The sequence below is a fragment of the Erpetoichthys calabaricus genome, chromosome 1, assembly GCF_900747795.2.
Source record: "Erpetoichthys calabaricus chromosome 1, fErpCal1.3, whole genome shotgun sequence".
In the NCBI taxonomy this organism is placed as follows: domain Eukaryota; kingdom Metazoa; phylum Chordata; class Cladistia; order Polypteriformes; family Polypteridae; genus Erpetoichthys; species Erpetoichthys calabaricus.
Window position 1 is genome coordinate 329,646,489 of NC_041394.2, and position 17,618 is coordinate 329,664,106.

Consider the following 17,618-nt stretch of genomic DNA (forward strand, 5'->3'; position numbering starts at 1 on the left):
TGTAAGACCTGGTGTGGCACCAGAAGCATTCCCAGGTCCTTCATAAAAGGGAGCCCCGCTGCCTCATATTAATGAGTCAGGAGACAGTGGGCAACACTCGGCAGAGGTACAGATAGCAGGAATAATTGTTGGATATTGCATTATTGTGGCTGGTTATTGTAAAAGTTCTTTGTGTAAATAAATATTCTTTGTTTTATCACTTAAATGTGTTGGAGATCACTGTGTGTTGGGTTTAGGATATGGGTGTTGAACTCTGGACCTGGAGGACTGCAGTGGCTGCAGGTTTTCATTAGAACATTAGAAAACTCTAAATGAGAACAGGCCATTCAGCCCAACAAAGCTCGCCAGTCCTATCCACTTATTTCTTCCAAAAAAACATCAAGTCGAGTTTTGAAAGTCCCCAACGTCTTACTGTCTACCACACTACTTGGTAGCTTATTCCAAGTGTTTATCATTCTTTGTGTAAAGAAAAACTTCCTAATGTTTGTGTGAAATTTACCCTTAATAAGTTTCCAACTGTGTCCCCGTGTTCTTGATGAACTCATTTTACAGTAACAGTCTCGATCCACTGGACTAAATCCCTTCATAATTTTAAACACTTCAATCATGCCACCTCTTAATCTTCTTTTGCTTAAACTGTAAAGGCTCAACTCTTTTAATCTTTCCTCATAATTCATCCCCTGTAGCCCTGGAATCAGCCCAGTTGCTCTTCTCTGGACCTTTTCTAGTGCTGCTATGTCCTTTTTGTATCCTGGAGACCAAACCTGCACCCAGTACTCCAGATGAGGCCTCACCAGTGTGTTATAAAGGTTGAGCAGAACCTCCTGTGACTTGTACTCCACACATCAGGGCGCTATATAACCTGACATTCTGTTAGCCTTCTTAATGGCTTCTGAACACTGTCTAGAAGTCGATAGCTTAGAGTCCACTATGACTCCTAAATCCTTCTCACAAGGTGTACTCTCGATTTTCCGACCACCCATTGTGTATTCAAACCTAATATTTTTACTTCCTATGTGTAATACTTTACATTTACTGACATTAAATCTCATCTGCCCAAGCCTGTATGCTATCCAAGTCCTTCTGTAATGATATAACGGATTCTAAATTATCTGCTAATCCACCTATCTTGGTATCATCTGCAAACTTAACCAGCTTGTTACTTATATTCCTATCTAAATCATTTATATATATTAAAAATAGCAGCGGCCCTAGCACTGACCCCTGCTGGTCACCACTCTTAACATCAGCCAGTTCTGATGAGGTTCCTCACACCATCACCCTCTGCTTCCTTTGTCTGAGCCAATTCTGCACCCATCTACAAACATCACCCTGAACTCCCACTTCTTTTAGTGTGATGCCCAACCTCTCATGGGGCGCCTTATCAAATGCTTTCTGAAAGTCCAGATAAATAATATCATCTGCTCCACTTTGATCGTAACCTTTTGTTGCCTCCTCATAGAATTCCAGCATGTTAGTAAAACACGACCTCCCTCTTTTGAACCCATGCTGACTGCTCAGAATAACTCCTGTCCTTGCCAGGTGTTGGTCAATCTTATCCTTAATAATTCCTTCCATTAATTTTCCTGTGAATTTTCATTCTAACCATCTTCTTAATTAGTGACCAGTTTTTGCTGCTATTTAACTTCTTTTGCCTTAATTTTAATTAACTTGAGCCCTTTGTTGTTTCTTTTTCCTTAATTAGCATGCAGCCAAACAATAATTAGACACAAAACAACCCACCACATGACCAGCTCACCTGTGCCCACCACACAATATGTGAAAATAAAGAAAGGTGAAGGTCTCAGTAAGGTTGATCTCTCAGGTCACCAGAACATTTTGATGGTGTCCTTAGAAAAAACAGAAAATCAACTGCTGTGGCAGAATGAGAGCAGCAACAAGCCATGGAGTTAAATAATGAGTTTAATTAACAGCAAGAACTGGCTTCTCATTAAGAAAGTGATTGGAGATGAATTGGTTGGAGTTTGAAGCCGCAGTTTAGCTGGTTATCTCTTGGCTTGTTTCACGTCTCATTTCTGTTTGGCTGCCATTTAATGAAGAAAACAGTCAATTCAGAGAACTGAATCCTTAAAAAAATGAAGAGAAAAGAAGTTAATTAGTATTGAAAACTTGTCACTGATTAAGAGGTAAAGGGTTAGAATGAAAACCTGCAGCCATTGCGTCCCTCCAGGCCCAGAGTTGGACACTCCTGGTTTAGGGTTTACTGGTGCCCCCTTGTGGTGATAGTGAATAGATAACATATGCTGTACGCAATGTATTACACTTACTCTTGATCTTCCGGTTTCCTCCCACAGTCCAAAGACAAGAATATTAGGTGGAGTGGCGATACTAAATTGGAGTGTGTTCATCATGCGATGGGCTGGTGCCCTGTCTGGGGACTGTTTCTGTTTTGCACCCAATGCTTTTTGAGAGAGGCACCATCTTCCCTGTGACCCTGCTCCAGATGGGCATGTTTAAAAACAGGATGAATGTACGTTGTATTCCTTGTCTTTAGTTGCAGTGTTAATTTTGACAATACAATTTTAATTTAGCTTTAGTCTTTGTTCTCTGACTAAATTGCATTTTAGTTTTAGTCACAAAGTGACTAAAAGTCAGTCAGTTGTTGTTAGTTTTAGTCGACAAAAAATAAATTAATTTTAGTAGAGAAAAAGTAAATCAGTTTTAGTCGACTAACAGTAAATTAGTCAAACAGTCAAAATCAGATGGACATCTTGTTTAACATATGAATTTGCACATAATATACTGTGCCTCTAAACTGTTTTACTGGCATGTACACTAAGGAGTCAAACCACATACAGTATAGTGAACATAAAATGAAGAGCAGGTGTAGAAAGGACTTACTCCAAAAGCTCTCGGTCAGATAATGGCAGCTCTGGTCTGTCATCACAGTTTACTGGACTTCAATGTGCCTTCGTTATGCTGCCATAAGATTTTACCAATAAAGGGCTGGACCATGCAGCACACATCGGGTTTAGAAAGAATGAGATCATCCTGGACTATCGAGTTTATCTGACTATGTGCACATTCTACATTTATTCTCTGATAGTTTTTTTTTCTCCAGCCATTTAAAAATACTGATTAAAATAACACTTAAAAATTCAAACAATTTTATATCTTTACTGTTGAATTAGTGAATTCCAGAATAAAGTAGGCATTTTACATTTAAACAAGTGCTTAAAAGCTGATTTTGTAACAAAATACTTTTAAAAATCTGGTTTGTCTGGGAATCCCACTGTTAGGTTGCTATTTGCTATTACAAGATTTATATTTACATCCTTAGCTTGTTAAAAACACACTGAAGTGTAAAGTTTAATGGATGAGTCTATTTTTCACATGAATCCAATATTTCAGAACTCTTGTCAGAGAGACTTTGCTGTGTTGTTTTTCAAAGTGTCTGACATGAGTGATCAGACTTTGTTACTGCTTAGCCTGTGTGCAAATCCACAATTATAAAAGTAACCGGCAGTCAGTTAATCCAAACTGAGAGACCACATTGCAGTCACTAACGTACCATTCTAATATACAGTCATATGAAAAAGTTTGGGAACCCCTCTCGGCCTACATAATAATTTACTCTACTTTCAACAAGAAAGATAACAGTGGTATGTCTTTCATTTCCTAGGAACATCTGAGTACTGGGGTGTTTTCTGAACAAAGATTTTTAGTGAAGCAGTATTTAGTTGTACAAAATTAAATCAAATGTGAAAAACTGGCTGTGCAAAAATGTGGGTCCCCTTGTAATGTTGCTGATTTGAATGCATGTCACAGCTCAGTACTGATTACTGGCAACACCAAATTGGTTGGATTAGCTCATTAAGCCTTGAACTTCATAGACAGGTGTGTCCAATCATGTGAAAAGGTATTTAAGGTGGTCAATTGCAAGTTGTGCTTCCCTTTGACTTACCTCTGTGGAGTGACAGCATGAGATCCTCAAAGCAGCTCTCAAAAGATCTGAAAACAAAGATTGTTCAGTCTCATGGTTATGGGGAAGGCTACAAAAAGCTATCTCAGAGGTTTAAACTGTCAGTTTCAACTGTAAGGAATGTAATCAGGAAATGGAAGGCCACAGGCACAGTTGCTGTTAAACCCAGCAGGTCTGGCAGACCAAGAAAAATACAGGAGCGGCATATGCACAAGATTGTGAGAATGGTTACAGACAACCCACAGGTCACCTCCAAAGACCTGCAAGAACATCTTGCTGCAGATGGTGTATCTGTACATCGTTCTACAATAAAGCGCAATTTGCACAAAGAACATCTGTATGGCAGGGTGATGAGAAAGAAGCCCTTTCTGCACTCACACCACAAACAGAGTCGCTTCTTGTATGCAAATGCTCATTTAGACAAGCCAGATTCTGGAACAAGGTGCTTTGGAATGATGAGACAAAAATTGAGTTATTTGGTCATAACAAAAAGTGCTTTGCATGGTGGAAAAAGAACACAGCATTCCAAGAAAAACACCTCCTACCTACTGTCAAATTTGGTGGAGGTTCCATCATGCTGTGGGGCTGTGTGGCTAGTTCAGGGACTGGGGGCCTTGTTAAAGTCGAGGGTCTGATGAATTCAAACCAATATCAACAAATTCTTCAGGATAATGTTCAAGCATCAGTCACAAAGTTGAAGTTACGCAGGGGTTGGATATTCCAACAAGACAATGACCCAAAACACAGTTCGAAATCTACAAAGGCATTCATGCAGAGGGAGAAGTACAATGTTCTGGAATGGCTGTCACAGTCCCCCGACTTGAATATCATCGAAAATCTATGGGATGATTTGAAGCAGGCTGTCCATCAAATTTAACTGAACTGGAGAGATTTTGTATTGGAAGAATGGTCACAAATACCTCCATCCAGAATCTAGACACTCATCAAAGGCTATAGGAGGCGTCTAGAGGCTGTTATATTTGCAAAAGGAGGCTCAACTAAGTATTGATGTAATATCTCTGTTGGGGTGCCCAAATTTATGCACCTGTCTAATTTTGTTATGATGTATATTGCATATTTTCTGTTAATCCAATAAACTTAATGTCTCTGCTGAAATACTACTGTTTCCATTTCATATATTAAAAGGAAGTTGCTACTTTGAAAGCTCAGCCAATGATAAACAAAAGTCCAAAGATTTAAGAGGGGTTCCCAAACTTTTTCATATGACTGTATGACACATGTATGTGCTTTTACTACGTTCTTCACATTTTAGGGGTTATGCTCGTAAATATTAGTTTACCCAAAAAATCCAAACGAATAACACAAATGTAGTGTTTGCAGATTCGTATTCAGCAATGAAGCAGTGCCGTGTTGCCGTACTGTACATGTACATTTCGTATTAATTGGAAGATGCACTTCAGGCACTGAAATTCTAAATACATTTTATGTTAATATTAACAAATGGAGCAGCTTATTTCATCGGTGATGTAGACAAGCCAAGCAGCTGCTTCGTTTGAAACTTGCCTTAAATTTTAATTGCTACAACTGTTGTCGTCACTGCCACTGTGCCCGTATGTGCATGAACCTAAACCGTACCCTCCAGTTACAAAATAAATAGATCCCCAGACAGACTTGTAGATGTTCTCATTACAATGAAGGAACAAATGCAAACTTTCTAATCCTTTATCTGGACTGTGTAGGACTGTAGGACACGGTATTAAGAGTTGAATCCCCCCGACATTTCATCTGCTGTAACAAATGCTAAACGGTTACAACTCGCATTTGAGGCTGAGCGCATCTGATTGCACTTTCAAAGTTGCACGGATCTATTTCTTAAATAACTCGTAAAGGGATAAAACTGGCAACATCCAAATCCTATGTGTGTCTGTGTGCTTTTTTTTCTCTCTCTCTCGTTAATAAGTACGTTTTCCTAAATCGCACTTAACGCATTCGTTTTAGCAGGTTGAATGAGAACCAGAGATAACAGCATTGGCGTAGCGGCAAGTGGCCACTTAGATAACGTTACATACCTTGGCATGAATCTCAGGATGGCGCGCCTCTAGAAGCCTCTTCAGGTTTGTGGTGTTCTTTCATGTTTGCCTCATTCCACAGGGCGTACACAGAGTTTTATTTTCATCGGCGTTGTAATTAATGTTGGTCCATGTGACCATATTTTTCACCCGAGAATCATGTAGGCCGACATGATGGCCGTCTCCTCCTTGCTACTCTAGCATACTGACCAGGCTAATGGACAACCTATCCTGAGCATATGTTGACTGACTCCCACATTCTCCAGTTTTTTAGCTGTGGCATTCAGCAAATCCTCAAGGAGCTACTTCAGTATGAGTCCTACTAATGTGCTCATTAATAATAATAATAATAATTCTTTGCATTTATATAGCGCTTTTCTCACTACTCAAACCACTCAGTAATTGCAGGTTAAGGGCCTTGCTCAAGGGCCCAACAGAGCAGTGTCCCTATTGGCATTTACCGGATTCAAAACCTTCCGATTGCCAGTGTAGATCCCTAGCCTCAGAACCATTAGTATCTAATGGCTGGAAACATAAAAATGAAAATCACACTGATGATGATTGCCAAAGAAAATGTAACTGCTTGCAAGCTACTAAGGGTTAAAAGCTATTTTTGCTGTAAACGGCAGGTTATTCATACAGGCGTCTGTCATTAGATAGATAGATAGATAGATAGATAGATAGATAGATAGATAGATAGATAGATAGATAGATAGATAGATAGATAGATAGATAGATAGATAGATAGATAGATAGATAGATAGATAGATACTTTATTAATCCCAAGGGCAAATTCACATAAGACAGGGTGCAGTAAGCTGACCTTAGGAACGCATCTGTTAGACACAGGAGAGATGACTTTTCCTTCTTTAGAGCCCCTTTTGCAATGTACACAAATTAGAAATGGTTAGCCGATGCATGCAACGTAAGGTGAAATGCTTAGATAAACATATTGTGCTTATTGATAAGGAAGGGGATGAGGGAGGGAAGAAAGTTATTAAAAAACAATCGAAAAATTAGAACTTTGCTGTTCTGCCTTGCAACGTGGAATCCACGTACTTATCTGTGACTAAATAAAGACTGATTGACTGAACTATTTCTGTCTTCCTCGGGGGTTACTTCCACATGATCATAAAAATCTTAAGAACAGGATACACATTATGTTATCTTCATGTATCACACATAAATGCTTGCTGCATTTCAATAAAATTTAGTTAACCTAGTTTTGAAATTTCTGAAGTTAAGTCTTTTATCATTCTGGGTCATCTGCACCTCTTTGTACTTCATCATTGTTTACTGTCATTATTAGGGTACAATTAAGCGACCAAAAAAAAGGTGAATGAATATTAAAATGAGAAAAGAGAGTTAAATTCATCATATGGCAGAGTATGTGTTGAATATAAAACTCACACTAAAAGTATTTTCTAAATGCAGAATAAGAGGAGAGTAAAGGGCTCAGCTAATGAAACAATGAGATCAGTTAGAGGGAAATGACTGACTTTTTGGGAAACTGGGAGGACCAAAGTCCTGCAGCTTCATTGGGCCCCAGGACTGGGATTAGTCCGAAAATTATATCCTTTGAAAGTTTTATAGAATGTTACAGAAATAAAACTTACCTTTATGTGTTACTAGAGTATAATAGAAAAGTCTCTCATGCAATAGAAGACACTCAAACTTGGAATATCCACATAGACGATATCAGACTGGATGATTCAGACCAGAAATTCTGGATCAATAAGGCACCAGGGCTACTCACTGTGCCATCTCTCTTAAACCTTGTTAAACATACAATCTAATGTTTTAGGGGTTTCTAAAGTACAACTGTAATGTCTATTCAAAGAAAATGGAATTTCTAGAATTTTGTAGAAATTAATCTTAGTTTTAGGGATTATTAGAGTAGTATAATAGAAAATTCTAAGTAATTGGGATTTGGTTTAAAACTGAAAGCTTTTGTTTTTTTGTTTTTTTTTTCTTTTTAGTCATCTTTTCTTTGTTTTTATTCAAAATAATGGGTTAAATAAAGATATTAATTCACAGGCAAAATGAATAGAGCAAAATACCACTGTGCTAGTTGAGTATATTTCAAAAGGAACAGTTTTCTGTCCACTAAATGGTTGCCTCTTGTCATATGTTTTTCTAACCCTATTATGTTTGCATATTTGTCTGCAGACAGAAATTTCTTGCCTTCGTTTCCTTGGCCCTTTCATCAGAGTAGACGACGACAGATGAAGCAGAATAAAAATGCAAAGATGGTGAAATCCTAACCTGGGATTTTGACTCGGCCAATTTGCATAATAGCTTTCTGACTATTGTTGAACTAACTGCGACAGATGCAAAAAACTCCCAACAATGGGTATGCAGTACAAATTCGACTGCTTTGTTTGTTTGCCAAGACCAGAAAAAGACATCCATCCATTTTCCAACCCGCTGAATCCGAACACAGGGTCACGGGGGTCTGCTGGAGCCAATCCCAGCCAACACAAGGCACAAGGCAGGGAACCAATCCCGGGCAGGGTGCCAACCCACCACAGCAGAAAAAGACATTTAAATGTAAATCTTCATCCTGTGATAATAGGTGGATTCATTTTAGACAAAAGCCTTATTGCTGTTCTGAATGTGGGAAGCAGTTTTCCAAGAGAACCTACCTTCACACCCATACAAGAATTCACACCGGAGAGAAGCCATATTGTTGTTCTAAATGTGGCAAGCGATTCTCCACCTGTGGAAATCTTCACATCCATAGAAGAATTCACACTGGAGAGAAGCCATATTGCTGTTCTGAATGTGGCAAGCGGTTCTCTTTTAACAGCTCTCTTCAGAAACACACACTAACTCACACTGGAGAGAAGAAGTATTGCTGTTCTAAATGTGGGAAACAGTTCTCCGACCAGGAGCAGTCTTCATATTCATACAAGAATTCATACTGGGGAGAAGCCATATTCTTGTAGTGAATGTGGAAAACAATTCTCGACCAGTAGTAGTCTTCAGAAGCACATCAGAATTCACGCTGGAGAGAAGCCATATTGCTGTTCAGAATGTGGGAAACAATTCTTACAAACTAGCCATCTAATCAGACACACAAAAATTCATGCAGAAGAGCGGCTGTATCGCTGCAATGAATGTGGCAAACGATTTTTTGACACAAGCGGCATTCAGAAGTACAAAAGAATTCACACAGGAGAGAAGCCCTATTGCTGTTCTGAATGTGGTAAGCAATTCTTGCAAATTAGTCATCTTCAGATTCACAAAAGAATTCACGCAGGAGAGAAGCCATATTGCTGTCTTGAATGTGGTAAACGATTCTTGCACAACAGTAACACATCCCAGCAACACATTTCACAAATATTGTGACAGGTGCCTGTTTACCTGTGGAATGTGTCAAAAAAGCCTGTTTGGAACTTTTTACAGGTGAAGAGAAGATTAGGTAGCAGGTGATGCTGTCATGAGTGGTTATACAACAAGCATCCATGAAAGGTCTTGTCGTTTACAAGTAAGGATGAGTTCAGGGTCACGGGTTTTCCATATGCTGTGTAAGCGATTAGTCAAACAGTTTAGAAACAACATTTCTCAATGCATGATAACAAAAGAGATTAGGAATTTCACTAATTATAGTCCATAACACCAATGAAAGATTCAAAGAATCTGGGGAAACTGGTGTCTGTAAAGGGCAAGCTTGGTAACCAACATTAAATGCCCACAATCTTCTAACCCTCTAGCAACACTCTTCTGTAAAGAATGTAACCACATGGCATTGGGAGTACTTTGGAAAACCGTTGTCAGGAAGCACAGTTCATTGCAGCATCTACAAATGCAAACTGAAAATGTACCATGCAAAGTATAAGCTCATTAAAACTCATTCGAGATGGACTGGTGCAAAATGAAAATGTGTGCTGTGGTCTGACAAATCTACCTTTCAGCTTGTTTTTGGATGCGTTTTTTGAGTGTTTTATTTTCTTTTAAAAGAACTAGGGGGCTTTGCCCCCCACTTGCTTTGCTTGCAACCCCCCGCACTATGTGCCAGCCACTTCACATTTCTGCCACTCGTGTTGTGAAGTGGGGGGCTGAACGCTCCCCAAGGAGATGTGGTTGCTCCTCCAAAACCCCCTCTTAAACAGTGATACAATGGGAAGCAAATACAGTTTGTTTGTTTTTTTTTTTACCTCCTCTTTGCTTGATCAGCTGCTGGCTTGTTGCTGTTGCTGCTGTGCCGTGTGATCTGCATCTCTTTGAACATTTAAAACCTGTACAGTGTCAGAAAAACGACCAAAAGACATCGAGAAGGTTTGGGGCAGCCACCCATTTAATCGTTTACGGCTGCTAAAAGTATCAAAAAACAGAGACATGCTCATTCAACCGAGTCCAAAACAGAACTGATCTCTAGGAAGCAAGATGGCAGCTTTAAAGGCAGTAGCGGAAGTGATGTCATCAAAACCGGAACCAGAAGTGACGTCAGTGGCTGCCCCAGAGCCGGGTGGGATTTCCCTAGAATGGCCTGCAAAAGATAGAGAGGGAAAATTAGTGCACTCCGCCACCCCCTGGTCTGGCATGGAACTACCTGTATTTAAGCCCTTTAGCTGTCTCCTAATCACACGTGTGTGACAACAGCAGCTGTCCTCACAGGTGGCGCAGTGGTAGTGCTGCTGCTTTGCAGCAAGGAGACTGTGGAAGATTATGGGTTCTCTTCCCGGTTCCTCCCTGTGTGGATAGCGCTTTGAGTACTGAGAAAAGCGCTATATAAATGTAATGAATTATTATTATTTGTTTCACTGCCTTTTCTCTATTCCCCCCCAGACTTCCTCTGCTCCCGTTGGGGGTCCTGCTCCCGAGGTGCCGCCCCTACGAAGAGTAAGATTTTCTATTCTTGTAACTGAGAGACGGAACTGTCCCCTCTGACTAGACCCACGGAGATCGATTCACTCCTGAAACTCCTGAAGTGTTTGAGTAACGTTTCTGTCTCTAAAATCTCCTGTGTATCTGTACAACTCTGTGACTCAAGTGTGACAGCGTATGTGGATTTCACTTTCACCAAACAACAAATCTTTTAATTCTCACAGATACGCCTCTTCATTGGGAAGAAACACTACTTTTCCCTGATGGCAACATGAATTAGACGATCAGCAAGTCTCCGACTTAAAATTTAAATCCAAACAATATATTTGATCTCTTTTTGCTGTTCCGTTATTTCACTGAGTAATAATTTCCGTTTGTTTGCGCTAATGCGATCTTTATTGTCATTTTTTTGAGACTTTCGAATTTTCCTACTTCCACTATCTTTAACCTGCTGTGCATGTGGATCATGCCAACGTTTTTGAATTCTTTACAATGTTCTACTTTGTCATCTACTCTTTGTATCGCAGCACGTGAAAGTGTCTCTCTGAGAAAGTCTCGTCTCGTCCCAAGATTTTTTTATATAATACATATATAAACAATTCATGACATGTATCACTTTATTCTATAAAACCTAGTTTGAATACATTTCCAGTACATGAAAATAATATACAAGGGTGGGCAAAAGTAGATTTACAGTTGTTCGTATGGAAAAAGACATGCAGTGTTATGATTATTACAATAGCTTTATTAACTCAAAAGAATATCACAATGGCACAGTACATTTAGGTACAGTCTTGTAAGTGCTTGTTGCCAGCCTTCGTTATTTACACGTTCTTGTAGTCTACTTGCTAATAATAATACAAATAGGACAAATAAATAATGCAATAATAAAATAATAATAATACAACAATAAACTCTGTGTTTCACATACTTACAACTGTTTTTCACTACTTTTCCCCACCTGTGTATTCTTTAATGTTTTGGCATCTCAAACCCCCCAAAAAATCAGGTGGTGCAACCTTCCATAAAAATGACCAGACTTAAAGTATTAAAATGGTGTTTTAATGGTGATAAATTCAAAATAAAACACTTTGGCATGATTGTATGTTTGAAACGTTTCAAATAAAGCAAATTTTATAAATACTAACTGAACATTCCGGTTGATTTTGCGACTTCTCTCAATTGCGCTGTTTCATAGTTTGCTTGCAGGAGCGATATACAGTATTCGCGCTAAACATCTGTAGGTCTGTATATCTGTGTGAGACCCACCAGTGTGCTTACAACTTCTTCAAAATTCTGCTGTCAGGATAACAACCTGTTCTAAATCCACTGAACATATCACACGTATTCTCTCCCAACTTCACTGTTAACTACCGATTACAATACTGCATACTGCTCTTAACATTTAAAGCTCTCCACAACCTCACTGATCTCCTCCAGACTTACACTCCCCTCACTCACTCAGATCCTTATCTGCAGCTCGACTTTGTGCCACACATCAGACTAAGTTCTATGGGAGCTCGAGCGTCTCTCATTGTGCTCCTCAACTCTGGAATTCTCTTCCCTCTCATATCCGTCAGCTCGATTCAATAACACATTTTAAAACTATCCTCAAAACTTATCTTTTCAAAATGGCATACCAGTTGTGAATTTTACACTGTTACTGTCAGTTATCTTTGTTTGTTTGCTAATTATTGCTTTTGGATTTATCTTTCTCTTTGTTTTTATTTTACTAATGTTGTTTAATTTCATTGTAAGGCGACCTTGAGTGCTAAGAAAGACGCCTATTAAATAAAATGTATTATTATTATTATTATTATTAACTGCTTAAAAAACAGAAACACTTTGAAAAGTGCAGTGCAAACTGTATTGACATCATATATGTGTAACACATTTAAATGTTGGCTGTATTACAATCAAATTTAGTAACCCTAGATTGGATATTTCCGATGTTAAGCTTTCATCATTCTGGGACATTTGCCCCAATTTCTGATGCATTCATTGCTAGTGGGCATTATTAGGATACAGTTAAGGGAGGAAATGTTTCAGCATAAAGGTGAATTCATATTAAAATGACAAAAGAGAAATAACTTAAAATAAAGTCTTTTTAAATATCTCACACAATTATTGCATACTAATTGAAGGAAACAAGCCATCTAATTAAATAACAGTTAGAGGGGAAATGACTGAGTGAGAAACTTCAAGGACCAAAAATCTGCAGCAGCATGGGGGTTAGGATTGAAAGTGACTGGTCTAGAAAATTCTATAATTCAGAAACCATTTGAAGGAAAAAAAAATCAAACAACATCACAGACAGAGGGGTGGCACGGTGGCGCAGTGGTAGCGCTTGTGCCTCGCAGTAAGGAGACTGCAGGGTTCGCTTCCTGGGTCCTCCCTTCGTGGAGTTTGCATGTTCTTCCCGTGTCTGTGTGGGTTTCCTCCGGGTGCTCTGGTTTCCTCCCACAGTCCAAAGACATGCAGGTTAGGTGCATTGACGATCCTAAATTGTCCCTAGTGTGTGTGTGTGTGTGTGCATCCTGCGGTGGGCTGACACCCTCCCCAGGGTTTGTTTCCTGCCTTGCACCCTGTGTTGGCTGGGATTGGCTCCAGCAGACCCCCGTGACCCTGTGTTAGGATATAGCGGGTTGGCGGATGGATGGATGGATCACAGACAGAAAAGGACACCACAGAAGTGGTCAGCACAGGAGTTAAGAACTCGAGGTCTGACTTTATCTAGTCCAGCGGCTTTTCCTGTGTGTAGCCTCCTCACTTGGTCATCAGTTATGGACAACCAATACTGTGGTGGTCAGAGGTGGACTAGTCAGGAAGTGGTAGGAGATATTGATGCAGTACAGATGGTCGGGGGGGGGGGGGGGCTGTCCACTGGAAGGTGGTGTTGATGGGAGAAATAAAAAATTGGTTGGGGTGTTAACTTTGCACGTGTTACCTTCCAGCAACTGAGCCCTGGATTGACGGAGTCCAGTAATGACGTCCACTCCATTCCAAAGATCTTTTGTGCTTCATATGCAGGTCTATTTGAAAATCATGGAGGAAAATAATACAGAACAATTTAAACAGTTAAAATGTGTCAAACAGCACATAAAATATTAATTACATAATTATTGCTATATTTCCACTCCTATTTTATTATCTACTGTTGAAAAGCAAACAAATTGATAGATATCAAATTAAGTTAGAGGAATTATTCTTTTAATATGTGTTAATTATGTGTTATATACAGATGGGCCGTGTTAAGGTTAGAGTTGCTGTTGTGGTAGTGTAAATTTATTTAAAAAATAATTGTTCTTTACATTTATATAGCGCTTTTCTCACTACTCAAAGCACTTTTCTTAGTGAGTGGGGAGCGACGTGAACCACCATTAATGTGCAGCATCTACCTGGATGATATGATGGCAGCCATTTTTATTTATTTATTTTTTGCGCCACTACACTTACCATACCTGAGCTGTTAGGTGGTGAAGTGATGAGAGAGAGGGGAACAATTAGAGACAGGGTGTGATTAGGGGGCCAGAATGACCAGGCATTGGTGGGCAATTTAGTCAACATTTTATTTTTAGCCGATATAGCTTAATGAAGCCATCACTCTTACAGTTTTAAAATATTCAAATCGGACAGTGCAAATGAACAAGCAGAGAAGAAGCATATTGGTGTTACTGTTGCTGATGCAATCGTCACAGATCTTTAATAATCAGCACGTGATTCTGTTGGATGAGTATCGCTAGATTACAGTTCACCCCCATTTTCTTCTGTCACAAACCTTATCCTCTGAGATACTTTGATTACAAAACCATCTCTGCATGCCCTGAAACATTGTAGCTTCATTTGTTGAGGGCTTTCAAAAGAGATATAAATTAAACAACTGGAAAGAATTAAATATGAGGCGTATAAAATATATATCTCACAAAGTGCCTTTGTTTCAAATTAAGCACCACTGATGTAAATTTTGCCATTACCATTAACTTTATAAGATTGGATCTTACGTGCATTCTTAGGTAATGTCGTTCTTGCAGACACACTTAGTTTACTCTTTACTATGCCGGGGATTTCTTTTAGCTGTTAAAGTTGCGTAACTATGTGCAGTAGTATTTTTTCGACTTGGTACCACAGATCGATAGACCTTAACTATTCGTGTTACGGTAGTACAATTCGACAAAGCAGGACGAATCGATTGAACATCGGCTTAAGGGACTTTTATTTTGACTCCTTTAGTTGCGCTCCCATTCGGAAAGACTTTTTTTCCATTGGCTAATCGTTACCCGATGCACTCTGACATCGTCAATATGAGCAACGGAAACGGAAGTGGGGTGACATCACGTGTTGTACAGCGCGAGCTTCAACTGAACAGTTTAGGTGGTGGTGATGTTGGTTCTTTTGGCACGAACAGCGAGAAAAGGTGTGTATAAAAATAAAAAAATGAAACATAGCAGCACTGGATTTCATTGTCAGTGTCTGAGAGCTCAGTCGCCGAGCGGGTCATAATGACTTTTGCTAGTGCATTGTGTTGTGCTGACTCTCATTAGACAGTCGGCGAGTCCCAATCTGCTGATGCATGCATCCCGCTGAATTCCATTTGTAATTTAAAACGGGAGCACTTGTGGTGTCTAATTTCTTTTATGCATGCTACCTCGCGGCGCCTATCTGAGATTGCTTGCTTCCGGATTTTTGTCTCTATCGTTTGTTTTTTTTCTTTTTCTTCAGGTGGAGTGTTCAGGTGTATATTCTGTTAAAGGGTGCCGAACAGCAAGGAAACTTTGTTTTCGGTGGTCTCGATTTACTCCAGAGTCTTCTTGCAGCATGTAAAGGCCTTTATTTTCCGTCGCCCGGGCTCCTTCTGGGTGGGCTGTCCACAGTTCAACTCTCATTCAGTGTCGACTCCCAGTTCTGTTCTTAAACAGCCCAGACACACTTGCAGCCACTTTGAATTTTTCATCCTGCTGTCTATTTGTACCAGGATTTCGCGCACACTGCGGTTGTTATTGAGAAAAAACACAAAATTACAGTACTTTGAGCAAATTAATACGGGGCGACATTTGCGCGACGGATTTGGTATGTTTAATTAGCGTTTAGTCGAAGAATGCACATATGGTTTAGAATTTGTTTTTTCTAAACCCCAGATGTGTTGTATATAATGTAAGTTGCCTTAATATATGTAACAATGACTTAAAAGATTTTGTAAAAACTAATCAATACACAGTAAAACTTTGTTTAGTGTATGGGAAATGTTAACCTGATGTCTGAGGAGGACAATTGTGAGTTGAAACAGATTTTAAATAGCATTAAGATATAAGAGATTATCAGTTTACCAAAGCACAGTTCTTCAGATCTATCCTCTTTAAAAGCGTGTGATTTTTTATTTTCCCTCTCTCTGTCATCCTGAGATGGTTGTTGTGTGGTGGGTGCGGCAATGCGCTTTATCAGTGTGAGCCCTCGACCTCCTCCTCCTCCAATTTTACAGAATATATCGGAATACGGAATATGCATATTTCATCTTTTTGACTGAATGGGCAATTGTGTTTATATTGATGAGTGTGTGAATGAGTAAACTTTGAGAGATAGATATATGTACACATACATACAGGAGTGGGCATTATGTATAATATATAAAATCTAATGGCTGTATGTCTGTCCACCTTTCACAAGAGAACTACTTCACAGATTTAGATCCGGATTTTTCTAGGATTTGCTTGAAAATTCCGGTTAATTTTGCGACTTTTCTCTTCGCGCTAAGAATCATAGTTGGCTTGCAGGAGTGATGTATTCGCGCTAATCCGAGACACAGGCTGTGGGCCAAGGGGAGGGAAAAGCGTGACGTCAGGAGTGGGGAGCTGGGCAGGGCCTTCCTCACTGTCCTCTTTCACTTCTTTGCGGGTGAAGCCATAGACATAGAATTACTAGACGCCTCATGACCAGCAGCATCGTACGTCAACGTTGTATGAATAAAGACGCCTCACGCATGTGCTGCTTGGGAGTGTACAAACCGCTGTACGCTCTAAACCAGATCACAGGGATTACATTTCATAGGTAAAGCTGAACAATTGGTTTTGGTTATATTTGGCCATTAGAAAATCCCGTTTTATAATCTTAACTTAGCTACGCCAGGCTAAGATAGCAAAGCTATGCATTTATGTTCTCAAGTGAGCCTCCAAACAACGTTTTGGCTAAACGTATTTAGTCACTAGCTATGTAGATTGTTGTTAACTGTTAACATTTCTCAAACTTTGAAAGTTTCCCAAAGAAATCCACCTCAGGAAGCAGTGGGAGGTAGCCCTTAAACGGGATTTTGAGAAAGCTGTCCTGTGATGTGTGCCGTGCTAGTTTGGTAACAGATGCTGTACCGACATCACATGATCAAAGCTACCACTTGCTCACATTAAAAAACAAAGGAGGTTTGATGATTCCTTCTGAGGGTCCAGTCAAGGTGGTCAAAGTAGCTGAGCGTGTTATCGGACAGTCGACATTAGGACAAGCTGTCAGTGTATCTTTGATCAAAATCAGTTTTTTCGGGCTGAGATTGGTTCAGATGATGCGTTTTTTCTCAAGGAACACATTGAGGAAACACAGTTTGAAATTGACAACCATCATTTTATGCTCATGTCTTTAGTTGTGTCTGACTTCCACAAACTAAGGCTGCACCATATTGCCAGACTGAATACTCTCAAATTGCAGAGTGGCAACACACGGAAAAAGCTATGTAAGACAGTTCTGTTTCATGGATTTTAGATCCTACCCTGTATATATTTAAGTAACCACATTGTGTGTGTGTGTGAGAGATAGATTGAGAGAGGAATGAGTGA

The 17,618-nt window shown here is 39.5% G+C and overlaps 1 protein-coding gene across 1 annotated transcript in view; it reads left to right on the forward strand.

Annotated features, from left to right (window-relative positions):
- Positions 1-15,129: 15,129 nt before the first annotated feature.
- The window catches only part of LOC114666050 (oocyte zinc finger protein XlCOF6-like), a 28,736-nt gene continuing 26,247 nt past the window's right edge, over positions 15,130-17,618 (forward strand). The window contains exon 1 of the mRNA XM_028820760.2: positions 15,130-15,217. The gene's annotated coding sequence lies outside the window, so the exon portion shown is untranslated. The remainder of the gene's footprint in view (positions 15,218-17,618) is intronic.